Genomic DNA, 6,135 nt, shown 5'->3' on the forward strand with positions numbered 1-6,135 from the left:
GTTAAAGTCGATGTTTTTATAGTTAGCATTAAATGGTCTGTTTTGTCTCCCAAAACTTGTATACAATGTTGTATGCAATACTGCATACAACTTTGCATGCATATTTTTGAAAAGCAAAAGTTGCATGCAAGTCATTGGTTGTGCTACCTGCCAGTCGTTCCTGTTCCCCTGGTAGAATTTCGCAATTTTCGGGTTTCGGATTTGTTTTATCAATTGTTTGTCCGTCATCTGTTCCGCTTTTTCTCCAAAACTACTGAATCAATTAGCGTGAAATTTTTCACATAGCACTTTTGTGACAGCAAAAATTGAATACGGGACAATTCGACCCTCCCATACCTCCGGAGAGTGGTCCTCCCTTACAAACGCAACATAAAATTCAGTATAATTCGGCTTACTTTTGAACAAATCGAACCAAATTCTGCCAATGGGAGTTTTTGGGAAGGGGAAATGTTCTTGCGAATGTTTGAAACCCCTCCTCACTTTACAAATTCAGCTGGTGCAAGTTTGACCATGTATCTAACAGGAAGTGAGAAAGGAAGCCGATCACTTCAATGAAAGTTATGTTTCTTTCTTTCTAAACTCAGAAGAAATTCGCACGGTTCGACTGTTAGGACAAGACTGGTTTATTTTCTTATGTTTTATTCTTATGTAATTCTCCTGCTTTATCTACCTTATCCTTCATTTTCTAATTGCGCTTGTTGATCGTGTTGCCGCCATCAGCAAGTGTTCGTCATCGTCGCTACTGGTGTCATTCTTAATGGTACAGCAAGCGTGAAGTTGGAGAACTATCTGTAACTTCAATTATTATAATGATATTATATTATACGCACTTTAGATTAGAGTTTAATAAAGTGCGTTATCATCTGTGTACCGGTGTCTTCCACATTAAATTAATTGCGAACAAAGCTTTGTTTATCTACTTTCACTAATAAACAAGAAGATTTTTAATGACTTTACTTTGATGAGGATATTTTTAATTCAGTTGCATGTTTAGCATATTACGTCGTACGACTCATACGAAACAATCTACGTGAGGTTCATTCCTGCGTGGGGCATTATATAGCATGATTCTAGTGCTTACAGTCAGGCTTATCAGGAACGAGAATCGTATCGTTCGTCCTTCGCCAGTGAACGAATGGTTTTAATGAAATTATGTGAACGCACCATAAACGGAAACTTATTGTTTAAAGGCGAAGCAAATCAAATATAACATAACGGAGCATTAACGAAGCGAACCGGGCCGTCGTGCAGCCCCGGAGGTCCACCACAAAGCGGGGAAGATATTTTACATGTGAAGCAAGTAAGAAATGCCCATGATGATGAGCCCCTACGACTTCGCTTAGAACCCGAAGTACGAGCGCAATGCTTCGGTGGCTGGTGGCGTCGAGAAAACTAAGCCAACGTAAAACAGGGTGTAGAAAAGAAGAAAGAAAACTCGCCTTCGGAGGGGCGCCGGAGGAAAAACAGTGGACCAAAGGAATAAAGTACCGATAAAAACAAGAGTATAAATTTACGCCACTTCCCGCTTAGTCATGCGATCAAGTTGGTCAGGTCCTCTCCCTCGTCAGAGCAGCAGCGGCGAAGAAATCGGAGCCCCGAGGAGGATGGCTAGGCTTGCGAAGGCCGGGGCGTGATTTAAGCGAAATAATCACCATAATTTGCGATTAAATAATTAGATGGACGCGCGCAGCATAAATGAGTGCCACGCAGTGTTATGATTGGAGGAACGCAACATCAGCGAAAGCGCGTGTCGTATCCGTGGGTTGGGAAGGATAGGCGGCGGGGAAACATTGGCCAAACCGAAAACGGTTTGTTTTCAATCAAAAGCCCGCCGGCAGCCCTCCGGCCCTCCGGGGATACGGCCGGAACTTGGATGAATGCACACGCGAATGTGGCGGCGCTGGTTGGGCCAAAGGGAAAAACAAAGTAATAATTTTTGCATATTTTTATCTTCGCCACTTCGGGTTCCCAGTTTTCCCCACCCTCTTCTGCCTGCCTGTAAGGCACCCGGGGAAAGTGGGAAAATTCTTAGAAGCTCTTTCCTCACTATCTTTCACTTTCCGTGGCGGCCGATGGTCGCCACGAGGATGGACACCACTCAGCACGCAGCCCAATCCCCAAAAAGTAGCACCGGGGTTGGTGGGCGGCAGATTGTTTATGGGTGGTTTATGATTATTACTTCTGTTTTCCATTTTTCGTCGGGCAATTTTCTATCCTCGACCACCCGGTCGAGGTGCGATGGAGCGACAGGGAAAAGATGGAAGAATTGATGTCCTCAGACGGACAGGGAAGGCGCGCCGTATCAGATAAGAAGGGGCCCGGGCAAAAATACGATCTCTGCCCGAAACGAAAGCTCCATCACACCGGAATAGGACAACACTCCGGGGAAAAAAAGGCAGAACAAAAAACAGCAGCAGAAAGCTGTTCTTTATTAGTGTTGATTTAAAGACGCGCTGTTTACGATCGGAACGATTAATAAGATTTTTAATGAAATTTTAAATTGTCTGTCTAATTTTGTACATAAATTTGTGATAAACTTCTGATTCCGATAAACTATTGGCTCAACACTCGCCGGCAGTCGTGAATGCGGAAACGAACGAGAATAGCTAGACGTGCCTTTCGCACTGACCAAGCTGCTCCTTGCGAAGCGAAAGGCCACGAGGAAAACGACCGCCATGTTTATATAAATGATATTGCCTGTCGTTGGTTGATTTATTTGTTTTTCCATCACACGTTACATCATCACCGGGCTCACAGCATCAGGCGGACGAACATGCGTCAACATCCCCATCACGGTTCGCCCAGCGCTGGGTGGTGCTTCCCAAGATGGATTGGATGGTCTTCGCCAATGGAGGGATAACAGCATAAAACCAATGGCCAAGAAGGTATGTTTCACTTTGGTGGATGAGTGCCGAGTACCAACAAATCGACCGACTGGCAACCGAAGGACCAACCGCAGCAATCGCACGGGAAGTGTATCGAAACGCCATCTAGCGATGGGTGACGGGAAGCTTTTTGGTTACCATTTCCATCTTTCATAATTTTATTCTTTAGTTAATGTATTTTTGATTTTTTGTTTTGCCTTGAAAGGCGACTTTAACTACTTATAAGAATACTTACGTAATTTCTTACACGAATTTTAACTATTTAGTTGCATTTGTAGTACGCGACTGACTTGCTTCGAACATTTGAAGTTTGAATGGTATTAAAATATTTTAAACCGACGATACGGTAATTTCCTTACCTCGGGCAAAAGCTTCAAGAATGGCTGACAATAAGAAAAAGCAAATAGCCTGGCACTCGAATCAGTTCGAATCACTTTGAACGATGTTTTGCAGATGAGACGCTTTGTGTCATAAATTGTTCTGCAAAAGCTTCTTAGAATCTTTGATGGAGTTTTTTGGGCAAAGCTTCAACTACAAAAACGCGTGAGCACCGCCGCCTCCAAAAAATGTGGGTTAGTACCGTGACTTGTCCTTATTCCTTAAGAAAATTTTACCACTTCGAAGAATACGTTTCGGCATGATTAGAAAAAAAGAAAGTTTGGAACTATTACTGACGCCTGTACATTGCTTTAATCATGATACTCAATTTAATGGAGAGCTGAGTTTTGTTAATAAAAAATACCTATTTTCTTTGAAGAAGTAGGTAAGCTACAGAAACAGAAAAAGGAATGGAGAGAAAAACTGCCCGAACCCAATCAAGCGCCCGATCGCCCGACGGCCATCTTATTTGCCATTTTCGTTGGTTCGTCAAATCGCAAAAATCGAACCGAGCGCTCGAGACGATTTCGATTCGCCGCAGGAAAAGCGATTTCCATCGGCAAAAGCTTTGGCTAATAAATTTCACCTTAATATTTCATCGGAAATACACAATCGTAACCGTTTGGAAGCCGGGAGTGAACGCTCAATCAGTTCGCAGGTTCGCTGTTTCGATGCATTCGATGTGGCAGCGAAGTAGTGCGCGGGGACCCGGGCTTGATGCAGTGCGCCCGGGGAAAACCTTATTTCCTTGGGCGCGAGTGGCCAAGCCCACACGATTACGCCCGGTGCCCGGTGGGCTGCAACCTAGTGGCTGGCTGGCGGGACCCATAAAACGGAACCGTTTGGCGCGGAGTTCAATATTTGCTGAATTATTGAAACGGCCATAATTCCAGCTTTTCCGGGCGGGGCGGAAACGCCACCAAAAACCGCCTCCGATGAAAGTAATCGTTGGCCGCCCACAGTTGAGCTGTCAATATTCGTTCACTCAAACTGCTGCTGCGGCCGTCGCCCGGGGAGGGCAAAGTACGATTGACGAGTACGAATTTTCTTCACTGGTTTCTTCGGCACTTCGCGCAGATGAAGTGAACCACCGACCAGCCGATGGCGCTCCCGTCCCTCGGAAGGGGGGACGGAAAATCGAGTGGAAAAGTTATGGAAATGTAGTAAAGAACAGAAACAAATCGTGCGGCAATCGTGTCGGGGAAAGGAACAGCGGCGAGCGGGGCAGCAAAAAATCCTTCGCTCGTCACGTTTCTCGGGGTCGCTGTACGGTTCGGCTCGGTCGGTCGGTCGGTCGGGGATCCTTCGGCACCGGGAGGAGATCCTTTCTGGACGGCGACGCGGACGGCGAGTGCACGGACGGTGATAGCCAGCGTGACGAAGAAAATAACATGGGAAGCAATAACAGTTACAAGAAAATTAAATTGTCGATTGTATTTCATTGTTATGATGGGCATAAAGAAGCGGCGCAAGTAGCAAGGATATCACCCCGGGAGGGAAGGCGGCCACCGAGCCCCCGGCAGGCTGACCGAAAGCGAAGAGGAGTGTTAAGTGAGCGAGTGGCCAAGATGGAGCCGTTTCCCACAAAGAGTTGAGCGTGAGAGAAAAGGGCTTTGGGCTTCGCTTGTGGCTGGAAAACCCAGCTGCAAGGAGCATTGTGCAAGATCACGACCGCTTTTGATTGATTTTGTCGGCTTTTACTTTTTATGTACTACATTCCCAGGGGGTGCCAACACAGGCATTCAAATCACTGGAGCACCCCGAAATGCTAGTGCAAGTTGCTTCCAATCCATTAGTGGTCCGACTGGCAGCGTGTAGTGGTTTCGTAGTTTCGTTCCATAATCCACCCGAACCCGGTCCGAACACTTTATTTATCGCCCAATGAGTTATGACGGGATTGTAGAAATTTGAAGGATTAAAATACTGGAAAGAGACACACCGAGCGAATCCCAAATACGGATGACAAATCTTGCCCCCGCCGAACGACAACGGTTCCCCGGAAGAAAGGCAGAAAGTATATAACCTACGGGGAGAAAAAAAAAGGTCCACCATAACAATTTACAGTGGAAACCAACGGAACGCCCAGCGAAACGCCCGGTGGCCAATTGTTAATTGTTTTCTCCCTAACCCCGTGGCTGGCGTCGATAAATAAAACTAAAATATAGAAGATTATAAACCTGCACCGGGCTGCTGCAGCCATCTTGCGCCGGGGGAAGATCCTTGCGGCCTGCGAGGGAACCGACGACGACGACGGCCGACGTCGTGTGCGGCAAATAATTTATTACATTTTTAATTCTTCTCCGGCGCGTAAATCTGATAGAAATAGAATGGCATACAGTCATCGCCGCCGTCGCCGTTATTGTTGGGCGGCGAACGGGACATCGCTCAAGGCACGGAACGGCACATCCGGACCGCGCTTAGAGGCCAAGGGACGCACGAAGCCATTCACGGAGTCCGGTCCGGCCCACTCGACTGCAGTTTGGGGGCAAATTCCGCTCATTTAAGCATTTTCCAGCCAGCGCCTAATGGCCGCGTGCCAACCGGCGAGTCCTGCAACCGGAACCTGCCCAAGTTAACCTGTCGTTGGGCCCCGGGACGGCACTAAGCGCTTCCTGGTGCTGGTGGTCCCTTTCTATTCCCTCTCTCTCTCTCCCTCTCATGCCGCTGTCATTGTTGTCCACATTCCTTTATCCTGAGACGCGGCCCGCTGATGATCGTGCAAATAAAGCGCACGTCGAACCACGTTTGAGACAACTTTCCACGGTGAAAAAAGGAGGGTCCTTCAAACCCTGGAGAGACCCCGGCGGTGGCGGCAGTAATCGCCCGGCAATAATAAAAGGGTAATCCAAACATGAACCACCCCAATTTTAAT

This window comes from Anopheles bellator, chromosome 2, assembly GCF_943735745.2.
Source record: "Anopheles bellator chromosome 2, idAnoBellAS_SP24_06.2, whole genome shotgun sequence".
Classification (NCBI taxonomy): domain Eukaryota; kingdom Metazoa; phylum Arthropoda; class Insecta; order Diptera; family Culicidae; genus Anopheles; species Anopheles bellator.